At 40.4% G+C, this 19,580-nt stretch overlaps 1 pseudogene; it reads left to right on the top strand.

The window, feature by feature from the left end:
* Window positions 1-690: 690 nt before the first annotated feature.
* On the top strand, window positions 691-1,413 carry LOC113624131 (40S ribosomal protein S3 pseudogene; annotated as a pseudogene).
* Window positions 1,414-19,580: the final 18,167 nt, after the last annotated feature.

Here is a 19,580-nt window from a genome sequence, read left to right on the forward strand (position 1 = left end):
TATTGAAATTATGTTTGAATATTGATTACACCCAATGATGTTCTGAAAATTCACATCAAAGAGAATGAGGAAAGCATGCTGTGAATGAAGGCTGGGCAGAGGAGAAGCTGGGAACCCATCCAGATTTTTCTCACAGAAATCAAGCCTTCCTTGAAACAGATCCTGAATCAAAATGTTTGGTTGTCAAAGCACATTCCTGCTGAGAATGAGATGGACTGAGAGCTAAAGCGACTGAGATGAAAGAAGTGTAATGTAAGGTAACAAAAAGTCTTGTCTGCCTCCAATAATTTCTACATCTTCTCCCTCCTGAAGTTTCCCCCACAGAGTACAATAAAGATGGTGACTTTGTCATCCTCACCCACCATGTCCATCACCTTATATTTCACCCATCTTATACTTCTCACCTTTCCCCAAATCAGGTAAAGACTTTCACATTTCCTGTCATTTATTCATGCCACTTATTTCCTGGCCTGAATTTCCTTTCTTTCCTTTACCTGGAAAACTTCTACTACAGTCAAGTTTCAGGAACGCAACTCAGGAATAGGGTAGTTAAATAGAGATAAACAAAACTACATATTTAGACTATTCTAATTTGGATCTCAAAAGTCTAAACTCAAAAAAGTGTCTGCTACATAGTATGAACTCAAGATGTGTTAGTAGTTTTTCCTTATGGCAGCACACGGCGGCAAGATGGTGGTGCAAATTTCCAAGGAGAGGAAGTTTGTCACCGATAATATCTTCAAAGCTGAACTGAATGGGTTTCTCACTCAGGAGCTGGCTGAAGATGGATACTATGGAGTTCTGAGTTACACCAGCCATGACAGAAATCATTATCCTGGTCACCAGTATGCAGAATGTTCCTGGTGAGAAGGGCCAGCAGATCTGCAAACTGACTGCTGTGGTTCAGAAAAGATCTAGCTTCCCTGAGGGCAGTGTAGAGCTTTATACTGAAAAGGTGGCCACAAGAGGTCTGTGTGCTATTGCCCAGGCAGAGTCTCTGTATTACAGATTCCTAGGAGGACTTGCTGTGTGGAGGAGGGCCTGCTGTGGTATGCTGCCGTTCATCATGGAATGTGGGGCTAAAGCCTGCATAGTCATGGTACTGGGAAACTCTGAGGATATAGCACTAAATCCATGAAGTTTGTGGATGGCCTGATGATCTGGGACTCTGTTAACCACTATGTTGACACTGCCATGTGCCACGTGCTACACAGTCAGGGTGTGCTGGGCATCAAAGTGAAGGTCATGCTGCCTTGGGACCCAAGTGGTAAGATTGGCCTTAAGAAGCCCTTTCCTGACCTTGTGAGCATTGTGGAACCCCCAAATGAGATAACACCCACCACTCCCATCTCTGAAGAGAAAGGTGGGAAGCTGGAGCTACTTACCATGCCCCAGCCAGTACTCCTAGCATAATAGGGTATCCTTGGCAGCTGGATCTGGAGTCTGGATGTTACTCTGTAAAGACCTTTAATAAAATAAAATATTTTTTAAAGACCTGTGGACTGACTAGACTGTACATTCAGTGTTCAGACTGAGGGTCATGTTGCTCCATGGGAGCATTACTTTTTTTTTTTTTTTTTTGCATCAGCTTTTATTTTTTTATTTTATTTTATTTTTTTAACATCTTTATTGGAGTATAATTGCTTTACAATGGCATGGGAGCATTACTTGATTGATTCTTAGAGCTGTCTGGCTCACAATGTTTCTTTGCTTTCCCTGAAATCCTCTTGGTTTCAATTGTATCTGTGAGGCAAGGGCCAGAACAGGAGGACCCAAGCAGAGGTAACCAGAGAAGTATCCTGTTGAGGGGTAAATCTGGTGATGGTGTAAGCTGATTGCTAACAGGAAAGCACCTTGATTAACTCATCTGTAGTTCAGGGTTATAGGTTTAGAAGAGGGATATGTTTAAGATGATTTTCTGTATTGCACATAGAAAATGAATACAGCAACCATTTTATTTGGGGGTTATTCAGAAAAAGATTAGTAGAATGAATGAAGTAGATAATGTTTTTTATGTTTAAGAGTCTTGATAATTTTTGTTGGACTATGAGGTCTTCTTCCACAATATTTTACCTGCAGTTAGATCCTTGTGTAGTTTCATCCAAAAGCTTTTGAGATGCCATGAGCAGCACTTTACCTGAAGTGTAAACTTTACCACCATTGACCTGTGGATCACAGATTATATGTTTACCAGGCTCTGGTATACTTAGCTAGGCCTGGGCGCACTTGCTTGTGTCCTACTCTTACCTCAGGGTGTAGATCATGGCCCTTTTCTGTCTAGCCATGAACCAAAGGTCCTGCTTCTACAGACTGGCACTGGAAATTGAGACACTCCTGCCTTCTCTGACGTGGAATGCTCCTGTCCTGTACCATAGTTCAGTGGTGAAGGACATGGGCCCTGGAGTCAGATAGACTTGGGTGGGATTCTAGTTCCTTTATATCTAAGCTTAGTGAAGGTTTTCAACATCTCATTTGTAAATTAGAGCTAACAGTAAATTCCCGTATTGTGAGCATTAAATAGTAATGTAGAAACCACTCAATATGGTGCACAAGGAAGTGATTAATACTTCTTTGACTTCTAAGATTCCCAATAGCCAATGTCCAGAGCCAGCTGAACATTGGCTGTTGGGATGCCCTACTAGGATTCTGGTTATTGACCTTTACATGTCAGACCTACTGTTGAGTAAGCAGTTCTCCTTGCAGTCTATCTTCCTTTTGTTTCTCTGTTCTCCTCTAGCAAGATCTTAACAAGGAAGGGATGGGAGGAGCACAGAAGCATCTCTCTGTCTCATAATTTGTCTTGGTTTTGGCCTCGGTAAGACAAAAGACATTGATTATTTTAGAACACAGTAATTAAGTAGGTAGGGTACAGACTGCCAATAATATCAAGAAAGCAATTCATTAAGCAGAGTAGGTGCTGTTGGTTAATAAACTGGCTTTAAACAAAAATTTGCCATGAGTGAGCCAAAATCTTGTATAATTTGTCTAAAGATAAGGAGGAGTTGACCTCATTTCTCAAGTATTTCCAGATATTGTCCATAAATGAGCATAAAATAAATATTCTTGAAAATGAATCTAGGATTTTTTTTTTTTTTAATAAACTGTGACCCTTAAAATGATGCTCAGATCTTGAGGAAATAGCACTTGTGTTCAGCATACTTCATTGTCTCGCTCCAGTGATGGGGTAAAATGACCATAAATTTTACAGTCAGACAGGCATGGTGTTTAATTCTGCTCTGGTATTAACTTATTATCACTGAACCTTTGTTTTCTCTTAGGTGAAATAGCTTTAGTTTTCTCTATTTTACAAGATGGCTGTACAGATTAAATGTAGTAATGCCTGTCAGGTTCCTTGTGTCATGCCATGCCCAATTTCTATCTTTATCTTTGTCTTCCAGACCTATACGGAGAGCATACTTACGTTAAATGAACTTAGTGAAAACACACAACTTATCTGAAAACTACTCTGCATTCATCCCCTCATACAAGAAACATCAATGTGATATAATGTTCTAAGATAGGACTTGCTGACTATCTGATCTTTTTTTACTTTGGGCAGTGCAACTCAAGTTATGAATAGGAAGGAGGGAAGTGAAGTGATTGAATTCATTGACTTGGATAAATGGGAAAAGGAGTGTTACTGAGCATATGCTATCATGAGTGAAGTTGTTACCATGTACTATTCATGGCACAAATAATTATTGAATGGCTAGGGCAAGGAAGGCACTGTCCTAGGTGCTGGGGGTATAACAGTGAATGAAACAGGTCAAGTTCCTGGCTTCATGAAACTTAAGTGCTAGTGAAGGGATACAGAAAATAAATAACTCAGTAAAAGATAGTGCTATAGAGAGTGATCATGATGTTAAGAAAAATAAAGCAAAATAAGAGGGGCAAGAAGTGCTGGGGTAGGTGTGGGATTTCTATCTTATGTAGCGTGGCCAGAGAAGGACTTTTTGATAAGGTGACATTTGGGCAGGGGTATGAAGGGAGTGAAGGAGAGTTTGGAGATGTTAAGCCTCAGAGTGTTCATCCCAGAGAAATAAGTTGCAGAGACGCTTGAGGAAGGAGGAAACATGGACTGTTAAAAGCTTTCATCAAGAAGAGTGGTGTGATTGGTGCAAGAATGAGAGCTTAAAAGATGAGATCAGAGAAATGAAGAATGAATGCACTGTTGTTCCACAGGAGCAGTTTGTAAGTTTGTGGAGTGTTTTGTGTTGTCAGAATGATTGAGGTGTGCTACTGTTATAGAATGGGTGGAGGCCACAGATGCTAGATAGATGGGATGGTTCCGCACAGTGAAGAATTGTCCTACATCTTACCCACTTTTCACATATCTGAATGGGTATTTGTAGAGTGTAAGGCTGCCACATACAGTTGTGTGAGTTGTGGACTGCAAAATTTTTGGAAGCACCATTGACATGGACCTGTTGGCATGGTGTCCCCATAGGACTGTGTTGTGCACAATCTGTACAGCTGTAAGTGACATCCCTGCACATAGTAAAACACTGTTTATAGTTTCTGGAGTCTAAAACCTAACTCCGTTTTACGTGTAGACATTAACCTGGAACGGAAGTTGTAGAGCAGATTTAAGTTTTGGGTGTGTGGTTGACCCTATGATCGTCCCGAAATGATGCTATGCTCTGCAAGTGAAGGTGTTTAAAATCATGACTACCTTGCTCAGTATTGGCATTTGCTGCTGGTTCAGCTGAAATGGAAAGGAGTTGAAGCTGAGAGCGGGGGAGGTGTGGAGAGGGAAAAGTTAGGAGGAAGAAAAGCAAGAAGGAATTCATGTTTCTGCACATGTGGGGTTGTGTTTTACTCATTTAAAACATAATTAAGCGACAGGACCAAGTTCTTTTTATTAGGGATACCTTTGGATTTGGGGCCGCCTGCCCTCCCAGGTCAATGGGTTTGAGTGGTGGCCATGAAATTCACACTCATCATGTACCAACACTACAGCTTTGCAACAATGCTTCCTGTCATCTAACTTTGCCCATTCCAAACTCTGTCTGAGGACTTTCCTCTTACATCACATTTTCTGGGACATTGTATTAGTTTCCTCTTGCTACTGGACATATTACCACAGATTTAGTGGTAATCTAAACAACACAATTTTATTCTCTTACTGTTCTGGAGTTCAGAAGTCTGAGACACACTAACTGTGCTAAAATCAAGGTGTAGGTAGGGCCATGTTCTCTCTGGAAGCTCTAGTAGAGACTCTATTTCTTTCCCCTTTCCAGCTTCTAGAGACTGCCTGCATTCCTTGGCTTGTGGCCCCATCCTCTATCTTCAAACCCAGCAGTGTAACATCCTCAAATCTCCTTTTTTTCTTTAACGTACACTCCCGTCTCCCTCTTATAGGGGCCCCTGTGATTCCATTGGGTCCACCTGGATAATCCATGATCATCTCCGCATTCCAAGATCCTTAACTTACTCACATCTGCAAAGTTACTTTTGCCATATAAAGTAACATATTCATAGATTCTAGGGATTAGGGCATGTGTGTTTTGGGGGCACCATTAATTCACCTATTACAGAAATTGACACCTAAAATACCCAGGTCAAGGAGAGGACGGAGGTGGGGGTTTGGTGGTGATGGTGGCAGTGCTGAGCTAGCGCCACATATCCAGCAAACTGAACTGTTCAGACACACCATCATTTCAGACCAACCCCCTCCCTTCCCATGGTCATGATACCATCTTAGTGATGTGGACATTTTGGTAATCATTAGTGCTGATCATGAAATATTTTTAGTCCTCCCTTTGGGCACATGGACAACTTGCACTTCTCTGCCCTCTTAGGGTTAGGTGTGACCACGTGACTTGCTGTAATCAATGAAATGAGAACAGAAATGACAAATGTCAACTGTGGGCTGAGTTTTAAGGGCTGGTGCATGATTTGCTGTGTTCTCATTTTCCTGCCAGAGCAAACATGGCAGCACACAGATTAAATCTCCCTTGGTGTGGATTCCTGAGTGAAAGTAAATGGAGTAGGGCCCCCAGTAGATCCCTAACGGACAAACACCCTGAATGATAAATGAAATTTCTTCTTTTAAGCCATTCAGATTTGGGGGTAATTTTTACTGCAGCATAACCTAGCCTTCCCTGACTGATATAGGCATCCTCCATAAGAAACCAATTTAGGGCTTACTCCCTATCCTGATCCTTCCCACCAAGGCACCATTCCCTGATACCCTCCCTATTTATCAAGGAAGTCTTTTAGGGCCTAATATAACCCGACCACTTAAATCCCAGTTTGGAGGAGGCTGTTCATCTATAGCTCCATTCACCTTTCCAGAATTTATAGACCAATGGTCAGAGTGAGCATGTCAGTCTGGTCTGAGAGAAGTACACTCATAATTGTATCTTTTAAAGACCACACAACTGTTCTACTCAGTAGCCACTGTGGATTTCCCATATAAAACTCCACTGCTTTCCTCCACCTAAAGCACTGAGTCACTTCTTTCTGCACCTCCTGGTACCACCATTATTCTAGTAGTTGGTAGAATTTCAGCTTGCCCTCTGACCTCTTTCTTCTGACCTATGGATACCAGCTGCCTGGGAGGAGAACAATGGGATGAACTTGTGGCAGCCGACTCCATCAGTCTTCCTCATGTGTGTCCACACCAGCCCTGGCCTCTCTGCTGAAATTCCACCAACTACACTAGAACCTAATAATTAGTGCTGATTTCCCTGAAACAGCCCAAATATGCTTGAAAGAGTTCCTCAGCTCCATTGGCCCCATTTCATGTATCAGCAGTAAAGGGTAGAGCCTGAAGAACAGTCATGAGGATGTACCTCTGACTTAGGAGTGCACCAGCCTTGGAAAACTCAGACCCAGCCCTGCTAGGGGAGGCATTCTCATGTGGTGAGGTCAGCTCCATCCATGGACTTTTAAATAAATCCTGCCCATCCACCCAATGCATTACTGAGGATGTATAAAAACCTGTCTATGCAATTTCTCCGAACACCCTCCTGCTTACCTTGCTCTCTTTTCAATCCAGGCTCTGCTTCCTACCTCAGGATCTCCTTACATCAATGACCTATTCAGATGCATCTCTTTAGTTTTAACCTGAGTCATTTTACTTAGGATAGGAGCTTAGACTACTCTTCTGGCTCATGCACCTGCAGCTTTAGTAGAGAGGGGCTTTTGTCTCTAACCATCAGCCTGGGCGACCAGCTTGTGTGGACTCCTTCCTAGTGCATGGGTACCAGCTAGTGCCGATCTCTGAACTTAAAAACTCTCCTCAGTGGTGTCAGACCCGATCAGGGCTCACAAATAGGACAAGATTGAATTTCTCATTTTTTTAGGTTAGCTTGACCTGAAGTCAAGAGTTCAGACATGTACTCAAGCTTACACTCAGAACTATTAGCTTTTAGATGCATCCACCCTTTCTAAGAAAGTAAATCAGGACTTCCCTGAAAGAGAGGCAGGGAGACTAATACCTTCTGAGAATATCGAGGTCATGATGCTCATGTTTTAAATCATGTTGGGGCAGGGGGATTCTTACAAACTAATGGGTAAGAAATTGCTCTGCTTCTCAGTGACTCTCCAGTGTCTTCCTAAAGCAAGCGCATAGAGGGAATCATGAGCAGATGTAACCACCCAGCACAGTTGTGCGTTCCTCATTTATTACAGAGCTTCCGTGCAAGGAGAGGGGGACAAGCAGGCAGGGATAAAAAGGGCAGCTTTTGTGTCCTTGAGCAACTCCTGGGAGTCGCTACCAACAAATTGGATAAAATTACAATTAAGACACTTGGGAAATTGAACCAGGAAAGTTCATCCTCCCATATTGAATTTTAAGGTGATTTCCAGTCATGGGGCAGGATAAAAGGAGGTCATTTTGAAACTGTGATCACGTGGGAATATTGGTGTGAGGTTTGGGAACTTCTAAGAAACAACAGGATGCCTTGAAGAATTGTATTAGTTTCTCCAATATTTGTTTTCTGTGAAATTTATTCCATTGAACCTTTGAAACAAAAATAAAGGGAAATATATTTTTGCTTCATTTTCAGTCAGTTATCGAGACAGAAAAATTCAGATTTCAATAATTCTAGACTCTTAACATCCAGAAATTCAGAAGTAATTTTGCTAGCCTCTGAATATAGAGAAACAAAATAAAATAATAAAATAAACTAAATCGCTAACTCGCCAATACACTGACTTCTGTTTTATCTTGTGATTTGCCTGGACTCCAATAAACTACTTCTTTCCCCCAATTTTGTGTGTGTTGATCCAGAATCATTTTTTGATTATTGTTAGATTGACTGAAGGCATGTGAAACATTTTCATTTAAAACACAAGAAAAAGAAAAGATGTGAGGATGCAGCAGGGGTGAGAATAGAAAGCATGTGTACGGTGGTGCATTTTGTTTCAATTTAAAATAAAAAATTGAAAACAGTTTAATTCTAGTTTATATCTCTTGTCTTAACTACGTGGAGTGTAACTGAACAAATAGAGATGAGATGCTTTATTCATTATTAAATGACACTTTGGCTAAATTAAACTCTTTATAAATAACTTGTGTGTGTGTGTGTGTGTGTGTGTGTACAGAATTCAGTGACTTTGTACCATATGACCATGATGACATCATCTCTCCATCCCCCCAGCAAATTACTCAACAAGGTGGGGATTTTCTGTTGATAACAATTTCAGCTCTAATGGAAAGAAATATTTATCTGACAAACCACAGCACGTTAGGATTGCTAAAGGAGTAACAAGGATTTGTAAAGAGCCCTAAAACAGACTCGAGATCAGGATTTGTGGGTTCAAGTCCCAGCCCTGACATTAACTGCTGCTAACCTTGCCCAAATCACTGAGACCATTGAACCTCAGTTTCTTTTTTTTTTTTAACATCTTTATTGGAGTATAATTGCTTTACAATGGTGTGTTAGTTTCTGCTTTATAACAAAGTGAATCAGTTGTACATACACATATATCCCCATATCTCTTCCCTCTTGCATCTCCCTCCCTCCCACCCTCCCTATCCCACCGCTCTAGGTGGTCACAAAGCACCGAGCTGATCTCCCTGTGCTATGTGGCTGCTTCCCACTAGCTATCTATTTTATATTTGGTAGTGTATGTATGTCAGTGCTACTCTCTTACTTTGTCCCAGCTTACCCTTCCCCCTCCCCGTGTCCTCAAGTCCATTCTCTACGTCTGCGTCTTTATTCCTGTCCTGCACCTAGGTTCATCAGAACCATTTTTTTTTTTAGATTCCATATATATGTGTTAGATTACGGTATTTGTTTTTCTCTTCTGACTTACTTCACTCTGTAAGACAGACACTAGGTCCATCCACCTCACTACAAATAACTCAATTTCATTTCTTTTTATGGCTGAGTAATATTCCATTGTATATATGTGCCACATCTTCTTTATCCATACATCTGTCGATGGACACTTAGGTTGCTTCCATGTCCTGGCTATTGTAAATACAGCTGCAGTGAACATTGTGGTACATGACTGTTTTTGAATTATGGTTTTCTCAGAGTATATGCCCAGTAGTGGGGTTGCTGGGTCGTATGGTAGTTCTATTTTTAGTTTTTTAAGGAACCTCCATACTGTTCTCCATAGTGGATGTATCAATTTAAATTCCTACCAACGTGCAAGAGGGTTCCCTTTTCTCCAAACCCTCTCCAGCATTTACTGTTTGTAGATTTTTGGTTGATGGCCATTCTCACTGGTGTGAGATGATAATCTCATTGTAGTTTTGATTTGCATTTCTCTAATGATTAACAATGTTGAGCATTCTTTCATGTGTTTGTTGGCAATCTGTATATCTTCTTTGGAGAAATGTCTATTTAGGTCTCCTGCCCATTTTTGGATTGGGTTGTTTATTTTTTTGATATTGAGTTGCATGAGCTGCTTGTAAATTTCTGAGATTAATCCTTTGTCAGTTGCTTCATTTGCAAATATTTTCTCCCATTCTGAGGGTTGTCTTTTCATCTTGTTTGTGTTTTCCTTTGCTGTGCAAAAGGTTTTGAGTTTCATTAGGTCTCATTTGTTTATTTTTGTTTTTATTTCCATTTTTCTAGGAGGTGGGTCAAAGAGGATCTTGCTGTGATTTATGTCAGAGAGTGTTCTGCCTATGTTTTCTTCTAAGAGTTTGATAGTGTCTGGCCTTACATTTAGGTCTTTAATCCATTTTGAGTTTATTTTTGTGTATGGTGTTAGGGAGTGTTCTAATTTCATTCTTTTACATGTAGCTGTCCAGTTTTCCCAGCACCGCGTATTGAAGAGGCTGTCTTTTCTCCACTGTATACTCTTGCCTCCTTTATCAAAGATAAGGTGACCACGTATGCGTGGGTTTCTCTCTGGGCCTTCTATCCTGTTCCATTGATCTATATTTCTGTTTTTGTGCCAGTACCAGACTGTCTTGATTACTGTAGCTTTGTAGTATAGTCTTAAGTCAGGGAACCTGATTCCTCCAGCTCCGTTTTTCTTTCTTAAGATTGCTTTGGCTATTCGGGGTCTTCTGTGTTTCCATACAGATTGTGAAATTTTTTATTCTAGTTCTCTGAAAAATGCCATTGGTGGTTTGATAAGGATGGCACTGAACCTGTAGATTGCTTTGGGTAGTAGAGTCATTTTCACAATGTTGATTCTTCCAATCCAAGAACATGGTATATCTCTCTATCTGTTTGTATCATCTTTAATTTCTTTCATCAGTGTCTTATAATTTTCTGCATACAGGTCTTTAATCTCCTTAGGTCGGTTTATTCCTATATATATATATATATATATATATATATATATATATATATATATATTTTATTCCTAGATATTTTATTTGTTTCATTGCAGTGGTAAATGTTTTCTTAATTTCACTTTCAGATTTTTCATCATTAGTGTATAGGAATGCTAGAGATTTCTGTGCATTAATTTTGTATTCTGCTACTTTACCAAATTCATTGATTAGCACTAGTAGTTTTCTGGTAGAGTCTTTAGGATTCTCTATGTATAGTATCATGTCACCTGCAAACAGTGACAACTTTACTTCTTCTTTTCTGATTTGGATTCCTTTTATTTCTTTTTCTTCTCTGATTGCTGTGGCTAAAACTTCCAAAACTGTTGAATAATAGTGGTGAGAGTGGGAAACCTTGTCTTTTTCATAATCTTAGTGGAAATGGTTTCAGTTTTTCACCATTGAGGACGATGTTGGCTGTAGGTTTGTCATATATGGCCTTTTTTATGTTGAGGTAAGTTCCCTCTATGCCTACTTTCTGGAAGGTTTTTATCGTAAATGGGTGTTGAATTTTGTCAAAAGCTTTTTCTGCCTCTGTTGAGATGATCATGTGGTTTTTCTCCTTCATTTTGTTAATATGGTTTATCACATTGATTGATTTGCATATATTGAAGAATCCTTGCATTCTTGGGGTAAACCCCACTTGATCATGTTATATGATCCTTTTAATGTGGTGCTGGATTTTGTGTCCTAGTTTTTTGTTGAGGATTTTTGCATCTTTGTTCATCAGTGATATTGGCCTGTAGTTTTTCTTTGTGTGTGTGGCATCTTTGTCTGGTTTTGGTATCAGGGTGATGCTGGCCTTGTAGAATGAGTTTGGGAGTGTTCCTCCCTCTGACATATTTTGGAAGAGTTTGAGAAGCATACATGTTAGCTCTTCTCTAAATGTTTGAAGCCGTCTGTGAAGCCGTCTGGTCCTGGGCTTTTATTTGTTGGAAGATTTTTAATCACAGTTTCAATTTCAGTGCTTGTGATTGGTCTGTTCATATTTTCTCTTTCTTCCTGGTTCAGTATCGGGAGGTTGTGCATTTCTAAAAATTGTCCATTTCTTCCGTATTGTCCCTTTTATTGGCATATAGTTGCTTGTAGTAATCTCTCTTGATACTTTGTATTTCTGCAGTGTCAGTTCTTACTTCTCCTTTTTCATTTTTAATTCTAGTGTTTTGAGTCTTCTCCCTTTTTGTCTTGATGAGTCTGGCTAATGGTTTATCAATTTTGTTTACCTTCTCAAAGAACCAGCTTTTAGTTTTATTGATCTTTGCTATCGTTTCCTTCATTTCATTTTCATTTATTTCTGATCTGATTTTTATGATTTCTTTCCTTCTACTAACTTTGGGGTTTTTTTGTTCTTCTTTCTCTAAGTGCTTTAGGTGTAAGGTTAGGTTGTTTATTTGAGATATTTCTTGTTTCTTGAGGTAGGATTGTATTGCTATAATCTTCCCTCTTAGAACTGCTTTTGCTGCATCCCGTAGGTTTTGCGTCATCGTGTATTCATTGTCATTTGTTTCTAGGAATTTTTTGATTTCCTCTTTGATTTCTTCAGTGACCTTTTGGTTATTAAGTAGTGTATTGTTTAGCCACCATGTGTTTGTATTTTTTACAGATTTTTTCCTGTAGTTGATATCTAGTCTCATAGCATTGTGGTCAGAAAAGATACTTGATACGATTTTAATTTTCTTATATTTACCAAGGCTTGATTTGTGACCCAAGATAAGATCTATCCTGGAGAATGTTCCATGAGCACTTGAGAAGAAAGTGTCTTCTGTTGTTTTTGGGTGGAATGTCCTATAAATATCAATTAAGTCCATCTTGTTTAATGTATCAGTTAAAGCTTGTGTTTCCTGATTTATTTTCATTTTGCATGATCTGTCCATTGGTGAAAGTGGGGTGTTAATGTTACCCACTATGATTGTGTTACTGTGGATTTCCCCTTTTATGGCTGTTAGTATTTCCCTGTGTATTGAGGTGCTCCTGTGTTGGGTGCATAAATATTTACAATTGTTACATCATCTTCTTGGATTGATCCCTTGATCATTATGGAGTGTCCTTCTTTGTCTCTTGTAATAGTCTTTGTTTTAAAGTCTATTTTGTGTGATATGAGAATTGTTCCTCCAGCTTTCTTTTGATTTCCATTTGCATGGAATATCTTTTTCCATCCCCTCACTTTCAATCTGTTTGTGTCCCTAGGTCTGAAGTGGGTCTCTTATAGACAGCATATATATGGGTCCTGTTTTTGTATCCATTCAGCCAATCTATGTCTTTTGGTTGGAGCATTTAATTCATTTACATTTAAGGTAATTATCGATATGTATGCTTCTATTACCATTTTCTTAATTGTTTTGGGTTTGTCATTGTAGGTCTTTTCCTTCTCTTGTGTTTCCTGCCTAGAAAAATTCCTTTAGCATTTGTTGTAAAGCTGGTTTGGTGGTGCTGAATTCTCTTAGCTTTTGCTTGTGTGTAAAGGTTTTAATTTCTCTGTCAGATCTGAATGAGATCCTTGCTGGGTAGAGTAATCTTGGTTGTAGGTTTTCTCCCTCATCACTTTAAATATGTCCTGCCACTCCCTTCTGGCTTGCAGAGTTTCTGCTGGAAGATCAGCTGTTAACCTTATGGGGATTCCCTTGTGTGTTAATTTGTTGTTTTTCCCTTGCTGCGTTTAAATTTTTTTTCTTTGTATTTAATTTTTGATAGTTTGATTAATATGTGTCTTTGTGTGTTTCTCCTTGGATTTATCGTGTATGGGACTCGCTGTGCTTCCTGGACTTGATTGACTCTTTTCTTCCCCATATTAGGGAAGTTTTCAACTATAATGTCTTCAAATATTTTTTCAGTCCCTTTCTTTTTTGCTTTTCTTCTGGGACCCCTATCATTTGAATGTTGGTGCATTTAATGTTGTCCCAGAGGTCTCTGAGACTGTCCTGAGTTCTTTTCATTCTTTTTTCTTTATTCTGCTCTGCAGTAGTTATTTCCACTATTTTGTCTTCCAGGTCACTTATCCGTTCTTCTGCCTCAATTATTCTACTATTGATCCCATCTAGGGAATTTTTAATTTCATTTATTGTTTTGTTCATCACTGTTTGTTTGCTCTTTAGTTTTTCTAGGTCCTTGTAAAACGTTTCTCGTATTTTCTCCATTCTATTTCCAAGATTTTGGATCATCTTTACTACCATTACTCTGAATTCTTTTTCAGGTATACTGCCTATTTCCCCTTCATTTGTTTGGTCTGGTGGGTTTCTGCCTTGCTCCTTCATCTGCTGTGTGTTTCTCTGTCTTCTGATTTTGCTTAATTTACTGTGTTTGGGGTCTCCTTTTTTCAGGCTGCAGGTTCATAGTTCCCGTTACTTTTGGTGTCTGCCCCCAGTAGCTAAGGTTGGTTCAGTTGGTTGTGTAGGCTTCCTGGTGGAAGGGACTAGTGCCTATGTTCTGGTGGATGAGGCTGGATCTTGTCTTTCTGGTGGGCAGGTCCATGTTTGGTGGTATGTTTTGGGGGTGTCTGTGGCCTTATTATGATTTTAGCCAACCTCTCTGCTAATGGGTGGGCTTGTGTTCCTGTCTTGTTAGTTGTTTGGCATAGGGTGTCCAGCACTGTAGCTTGCTGGTCATTGAGTGGATCTGGGTCTTGGCGTTGAGATGGAGATCTCAGGGAGATTTTCACAGTTTGATATTACATGGAGCTGGAGGTCTCTTGTGGACCAATGTCCTGAACTTGGCTCTCCCACCTCAGAGGCACAGCCCTGATGTCTGGCTGGAGCACCAAGAGCTTGTCATCCACACGGCTCAGAATAAAAGGGGGAAAAAGAAAGAAAGAAAGAAAGAGGAAGATACAGTACAATACAATAAAGTTATTAAAATAAAAAAAATTGAAAAAAATTTTAAAGTAATAAAAAAAAAGAAAGAATGAAAGAAGGAAGTGAGCAACCAAACCAAAAACAAATCCACCAATGATAACAATGCCAAAAACTATACAAAAGAACAATCAAACAAAAAAATGGACAGAGAGAACCCTAGGACAGATGGTAAAAGGAAAGCAATACAGACAAAATCACACACAGAAGCATAAACATACATACTCACAAAAAGAGGAAAAGGGAAAACAGTATATATATCCTTGTTCCCAAAGTCCACCTCCTCAATTTGGGATGATTCGTTGTCTATTCATGTATTCCACAGATGCAGGGTACATCAAGTTGACTGTGGAGATTTTATCCGCTGCTCCTGAGGCTGCTGGGAGAGATTTCCATTTCTCTTCTTTGTTCGCACAGCTCCTGGGGTTCAGCTTTGGATCTGGTCCTGCCTCTGTGTGTAGGTCACCTGAGGGTGTCTGTTCTTCGCTCAGACAGGATGGTGTTAAAGGAGCAGCTGATTCGGGGGCTCTGGCCCACTCAGGCCGTGGGGAGGGAGGGATACGGATGCGGGGCGAGCCTGCAGCAGCAGAGGCCAGCATGACCTTGCACCAGCCTGAGGTGCACTGTGTATTCTCCTGGGGAAGTTGTCTCTGGATCATGAGACCGTGGCAGTGGCGGGCTGCACAGGCTCCCAGGAGGGGAGGTGTGGCTAGTGACCTGTGCTCGCACACAGGCTTCTTGGTGGCTGCAGCAGCAGCCTTAGCGTCTCATGTCCATCTCTGGGGTCCGCGCCGATAGCTGCGGCTTACCCCTGTCTCTGGAGCTCCTTTAAGCGGTGCTCTGAATCCCCTCTCCTCGGGCACCAGGAAACAGAGACAAGACAGAATCTCTTGCCTCTTCGGCAGGTCCAGACTTTTTCCCTCACTCCCTCCCGGCTAGCTGTGGCGCAGTAGCCCCCTTCAGGCTGTGCTCACGCAGCCAACCCCAGTCCTCTCCCTGGGATCCAACTGAAGCCCGAGCCTCAGATCCCAGCCCCTGCCCACCCCGTTGGGTGAGCAGACAAGTCTCTCGGGCTGGTGAGTGCTGGTCGGCACCGATCATCTGTGCGGGAATCTCTCCGCTTTGCCCTCCGCAGCCCTGTGGCTGCGCTCTCCTCTGTGGCTCTGAAGCTTCACCCCTCCACCACCCACAGTCTCTGCCCATGAAGGGGCTTCTTAGTGTGTGGAAACCTTTCCTCCTTCACAGCTCCCTTCCACTGGTGCAGGTCCTGTCCCTATTCTTTTGTCTCGTTTTTTCTTTTTTGTTTTGCCCTACTGATGTACTTGGGGAATTTCTTGCCTTTGGGGAGGTCTGAGGTCTTCTGGCAGCGTTCAGCAGGTGTTCTGTAGGAGTTTTTCCACATGTAGATGTATTTCTGGTGTATTTGTGGGGAGGAAGGTGATCTCCACGTCTTACTCCTGTGCCATCTTGAAGTTCCTCCAAACCTCAGTTTCTTCATCTGCAAATTGGATGTGATGACATTTACAGCCTTCCTAACTGGTTCAGGCTGTCATGTGTCTAGCCTGGATTTCCTTTGTTTCCTCTTCTGTTCACACAGAGCGGCCTTACTGCCCTCCTGCGTACTTCTGCCCACAGACTTATTTGCAGCAGTAAGACCCTGATAAAGAAGCTCCTTTTTTACCCCAGCTTCCCAAGTAAACTTGCTTGTGCCTTTCTTAGAGGCGGTAGGGGCTTTCCATATTTTTTGATAGAGATTTCCTGACGTCCTGCGGCTCTCTTTACAACCACACTCCCGAGGTTAAGGGTCATGCCCTGCCCTACCCCTTTCTCTCCACAATGCCCAGCAAGGCACCTGGCCCACAGTGGCACTTGCTACATTTTTGAGGGTTGAATCGTTGCGTACCCTGCTTGTCCCAGGCCTGCTGTTGTTGTTTTGAAAACCACAAGAAAAGAGAGTTTGATATTTACAGAAATAATACTAATACTTTGAAAATTTCTTTGCTGTTTCTGGATTTCTGCTTGCAGGGCTGTATGGATGGGTGATGGCAAATCTCACCGTCTCTCAGTTTCAGATACAAGAATCTGGTGCAGTCATGTAGCTTTTTCTTTCAGGTTAACTAAGCTCCAATTCTTGTAGTCATGATTTATAGGCCCCATTTTCCATCTTTTTAATCATTTTCATTGCTTTTCTCTGGAACTACTCCAAGTTCTCCATTCACTTAAGTTTCAGGCTCCAAACTGGACATGGTATTGAAATACTGAGTGAAACAATTATCCGCATGTTCCTATAGTCAATATTCTTATTTATACATAAATACTTTTTTCCCCTAATCAGTCTGCAAATATTAACTAGGCACTTATGCTGTTCCTGGCATTGGGCTTCAAAGCTTTGGGCAATTTCCAACGATGTGATTCTTCTCTGTGAGATAGGCTTTCTTTGGTGGTATTACATGAAAAACATTATACTTATAAGCATCTGTATGGTAGTTATTTATATAACAGGAAGTGGCTTTCCATGTCAGTATACTTGCTGCCTCTTATCTGGTTTGTTTACATGAAATTAATTTAATAGCTCACCTGTTCCATGAGTATAACAAGTTTACTCCTCATCCCACATTACACTGTAAATTAAAGAAGCAGAAAATGATCTAGTGATTTTTTTTTGCAGTATACACTTTTTTGTGTGTGTGTGTGTGGTATGCTGGCCTCTCACTGTTGTGGTCTCTCCCGTTGCGGAGCGCAGGCTCAGCGGCCATGGCTCATGGGCCTAGCCACTCCGCAGCATGTGGGATCTTCCCGGACCGGGGCACGAACCCGTGTCCCCTGCATCGGCAGGCGGACTCTCAACCACTGCGCCACCAGGGAAGCCCAGTATACACTTTTAATATGCTCAAATTTTATTCTAACTTATCTATATTATTCTAATTCAGCTGTCCATTAGGGTTTTCTCTCTATTGTCATTAGAGAGATTTCAATTAATACTAAAATATTAATAACATTCAACAAAAACACTAAAATTTTATCACTACTGTATATTGCCTTATTTTTGAAAACATTTTTCATACCTCTTATCTCACTTGGTCCTCATAAGAGTCTTATTAATAAGGAAAGTTAGGAATTATCACCATCTTTGTACATTTGGTTACTCTGAGACACAAGCGGAGTCAAGGTTCAACCAGGATCATACAAGTTAATGGGGAGATACGTGTTCTGACATATGCAGGTGTTTCCATCAGAGTTTCTCAAAGCTTGAGAAAAAATCAAACCATTGCTATTGCATAAGACCCCTATAGATTAAAACTTCTAGGGAAGGCAAAGTAAGGTTACAGACATTGTAGTATATAATTTGTAAGGATTGTGGTCTGACAGAACAGCACAAAATTAAAGATGTGTATTAGTCAGGAATATCTATCTATCTAGTATCTCTCTCTCTCTCTCTCTCTCTCTCTATCATCTATGATTTATTATAAGGAATAGGCTCACATGATTATGGAGACAGAAGTGACAAGACCTGCAGCTGGTAAGATGGAGACCCAGGGAGCCAATGGTTTAGTTCCAGTCTGAGTCCAAAGGCCTTAGAACCAGGAGAGCTGATGGTGGTATATGTTCCAGTCTAAAAGCCAGCAGGCTAGAGACCCACAAAAAGCCAGTGTTTCAGCTGGAGTCCGAAGGCTGGAAAAGACCAATGTCCCAGCTAAAAGAATCAGACAGGAGGAAGTTCCTCTTATTCAGCCTTTTTGTTCTTTTCTCATCAATTGATTGGATGAGGCTAATCATAACCTTAATTGATTAAGGGAGGGAAATCTGCTTTACTCAGTCCCCTGATTCAAATGTTAATCTCCTCCAGAAACACCCTCACAGACTCACCCACAATAATATTTGGCCAAATGTCTGGGCACCCTATGGCCCAGTCAAGCTGACACATAAAATTAACGGTCACAAAATACACAATGAACATTTTTTTAAACCCTAACAGTATGCCTGTGTACCTCTGTGACTGGGTTATAAGCTCACCTGGAAGTAATGTCAAAATTCTCACTTTGAGGCCCTCTAAGAACATTAATCATGGGCCAACTGGTCTTTCGGATCTTGTACTCTGAAAGGCCCTGCTTTTCACTATACTATCTGGGGCCAAGTGATTCATTTCTCAAGATGGAGGTATAAGGAAGCTACAAGAAGTTTGACATAAACCGGGCATTGTTGTTAGCCTGCTATTTGCTGGTGTCACTGTGGGATCAGTTTTCTTTGAATTATGTAACTCCTTTCATGAACTGAATCAAATATGCTTAAATATTTAAGAAATAAAAACTAAAGTTTTATTTTTGTAGTCAGTTTGCAAAAGATAAAGCCAATATATATTCCTTTCTTTGGTCTTCTGCAAAATTACTACAAATTTTGTTCATTTCTTTGAACAAGTATTTTTAAGTTGTATAAAAAATTTACATCCTCAGATTTAAAAATTTTTTTAATATCCCAGATTTAAAAAAATAGCTTTATTGTGATGTAATTCACATACTATAAAGTTCACCAAAGTATACAATTTAATGATTTTTAATATATCCACAGAGTTTTGTAGCCATCATCACGATCAATTTTAAAACTTTGTCATCACTCCAAAAGGAAACCCCATATCTGTTATCAGTTCACTCCTCATTTCTCCCCATCCCACCCACGAATCTATTCTATTTCTCTCTCTGTATAAAGAGCGCCTATTCTGGGAATTTCATATAAACCTAATCATAAAATATGTGGTCTTTTCTAACTGGGTTCTTTCACTTAGCATAATGTTTTCAAGATTCATCCATGTTATACCATGTATCAATACTTAATTATTTTTTACTGCTGATTCCACTGTATGGATATACCACATTTCATTCAACCATTCATCAGTTGATAGACATTGGGTTGTTTCCAGTTTGGGGATATTATGAGTAATGTGATTATGAACATTTGTGTGCAAGTATTTGAATGCATGTATGTTTTAATTT

This window comes from Aethalodelphis obliquidens, unplaced genomic scaffold (genome assembly GCF_003676395.1).
Source record: "Aethalodelphis obliquidens isolate GAN/ISIS:26980383/991018 unplaced genomic scaffold, ASM367639v1 scaffold12, whole genome shotgun sequence".
Lineage (NCBI taxonomy): Eukaryota > Metazoa > Chordata > Mammalia > Artiodactyla > Delphinidae > Aethalodelphis > Aethalodelphis obliquidens.